The sequence below is a fragment of the Aptenodytes patagonicus genome, unplaced genomic scaffold, assembly GCF_965638725.1.
Source record: "Aptenodytes patagonicus unplaced genomic scaffold, bAptPat1.pri.cur scaffold_633, whole genome shotgun sequence".
Taxonomy (NCBI): domain Eukaryota; kingdom Metazoa; phylum Chordata; class Aves; order Sphenisciformes; family Spheniscidae; genus Aptenodytes; species Aptenodytes patagonicus.
Genome location: NW_027472527.1, coordinates 7,501 through 10,000, shown reverse-complemented (window position 1 = coordinate 10,000; position 2,500 = coordinate 7,501). Strand labels below are relative to the sequence as shown.

The following is a 2,500-nucleotide window of genomic DNA, read 5'->3' as shown; positions in this document are numbered from 1 at the left end:
GACAGCCGCCCGCGCGCGGGAGGCCGGGGGCGAGGACCGCGCCTCCCCCCCTTCCCTCTTCTCCCCCCACCGCCGCGCCGGGACCGACCGACCGACCGGCCCGGCCAACCCCGGCGGCCACGGCGGGACGAGCTCCGCCCAGCGGGCGCCCCGGGAGCGGGGAGCTTCGGCGCGCTCCCCGAGTCTCGATTTAGGGGGACGAAGGCCCTTCGCCTCGGCCGACGACGCCGGGCCGCGGGGAACCGCTCCCCGGGCCCGGGGGCCGCCGCGCGCGGGCCTGCGAGCCGCCCCAGCCGCGCCGCTGCGCCCGCCGCCCGCCCAGGGGCGGCGGCCCAGGCGGCGATTGATCGTCAAGCGACGCTCAGACAGGCGTAGCCCCGGGAGGAACCCGGGGCCGCAAGTGCGTTCGAAGTGTCGATGATCAATGTGTCCTGCAATTCACATTAATTCTCGCAGCTAGCTGCGTTCTTCATCGACGCACGAGCCGAGTGATCCACCGCTAAGAGTTGTCTGCTTTTCGGCACCGCCCCGCGCGCGCGGGGGGACCGGGACCGCTCCCCGAGAGCGGCCCCTCTCTGAGGACGGCCCACCGCCCGACCGCCCCACCGCCCCCCTCCGCCCGCGCGGAGGGGGCGCGACGCGGCGCGACGCGGCGGAGAGGCCTCGCCTCGCCTGACCGTACGAGCACACTGAGGAGGAGGGGGGGAGAGGAAGGGGGAACGGAACGGAAAACCCCGAACGGCAAGGGCGGGGAGCCCGCGCTCCCGACCGACCTGGGAAACGCACCTTGCCCTCGCTTCGGAGCCGGCCCAGGCGCCCGGGCTCGGCCCGGGCTCCGCACGGAGGAGGCGGCGGCGCGCACGGCCGCGCCCCGCCTGCCCGCCTCGCTCGGGACACGGAGGCTGCTGCCGCCGACGACGACGGCGACGGGCGGCAGCGGGGCGCCCTGCCGGCCCCGCGCGCGCCTCCGCGACAACCACGCCGCGCTACGACAGCCGCCTAGCCCCAACCCACGGCTCGCCCCGACGGCACCTCCGCGGCTACGCCGCCGCGCCGGAGGCGGCAACCGCCGGAGCCCGAGACGGCGACGCACCGCCCGCGGAACCGCCGGACGGCGCCCGCCGCCGCGCCGCGGCGGCCGCCCTCCCGGCGCCGCCGCCGCCGCCTCTCGCCTCGGCCCCTTCCGCGGGCACGCGCCGGGCGGAAGGCGGACGGCGCTAAGCCGGGGGCGGCGCCCGCTCTCCCCGTTTCCACGCGGAGACCGGGAGTGGGACGCCCCCGACCGCCCGACCGACCGCCCGGCACGGCCGGGAAGGGCGGCGGGGAAGCGACGGGCGGGGCCCGGGCCGGGACAGCCGCGCGGCCGGCGGCGGGCGCCCTCCGGCCGACCGACACGCCGAGCGGCGACGCCGCCGCTCGGACGGGGGGTGCCGCCCTCGCCGGCGGCTAGCGGCGGGACACCGCCGAGCAGCTCGCCGGGGCTGGGAAGGAGCGGAGCGCAGCGCGCCGCGGCGCCGCGACGGAGGCGCGGCGGCCCGGCGGCCGCCCGGCGAGCCCCCGCCGCGGGGACTCGCCGCCCCGGCGGAGAGCCCGCGCTCCCGCCGGGGTCGCCCGTTGCGAGGCAGGCAGGCCGGCCACGGCCGGCTACCCCGCCGCGGTCTCTCCGCCGAGACCGGACCGCGGAGAGGGGGGGGCAGCGGGACCCCCTCCCCGGCACGGCACGGCCGCCCGCGGGACGAGCGCGGGCGGCGGCGTCCGCACGGGGGGCTTCGGGGAGCAACTCCCGCCCCTCGAGGCGCCACCGCCCGGCCGAACCCGCGGGCCGCGCCGAGCCGCCCGCGTCTTTAAACCTCCGCCCGGCTCCGCGGCCTTCGGCCCCCGGGCTCGCCGAGGGAGGGCCGCGGAAGCGCGGACGCTAGGTACCTGGCCCTGGGGCGAGGGAAACGACCTGCAGGCCCCGCGGGGGTGCCTCCCCCGCTGCCGCCCTCGGGGGAGCGTCCGCCCGCGGGGGCGCGCCCGACATCCGCCGCCATCACCTCGGCCTCCTTCCCGGGGCCCGGGGTTTCCCTCAGTAGCCCGGCGCTGCGCCCGGGAGGAGAGCCGTGGCTCGGGCCGCCCGCTGGCGCGGGGCGCGACCCGGCGGGGGCCTCGCCCGCCGAAGCCGGCGGCGGCGGCGCCCGTCCGCGCCTCCGGCTCCCCCGCAGGGGAGGGGAGGCGAGGCGGGGGTGCCGCCGCGCCGCACGGCGCCGCGCGCCAGCCCGGAACGCCCGGAGGCCTCGCCCTGCGCGGCCGGCCGGACGGCAGGGCGGGCTGCTCCGCAGCAGCCCGCCCCGGTGCGGGGAGGGCCGGGGGAGCCGCCCCCCCCGACCCCGAAGGCCCTCTCTCTCTCGCCGCTCGCACCTGCCGGCCCCGCGGCGTCGGCGTCGCCGCCGGTCGCCGCTTCCTCCTCCGGCTCGAGCGGGCTCGGCCGGCGGGGCTCGTCACACCCCGCGCCGGCAGC

General features: G+C 81.3%; 1 non-coding gene across 1 annotated transcript; it reads right to left on the bottom strand.

The window, feature by feature from the left end:
* Positions 1-355: 355 nt before the first annotated feature.
* On the bottom strand, positions 356-508 carry LOC143174039 (5.8S ribosomal RNA). Its single transcript, XR_012997897.1, has one exon. It is a non-coding gene; the product is annotated as a 5.8S ribosomal RNA (ribosomal RNA).
* Positions 509-2,500: the final 1,992 nt, after the last annotated feature.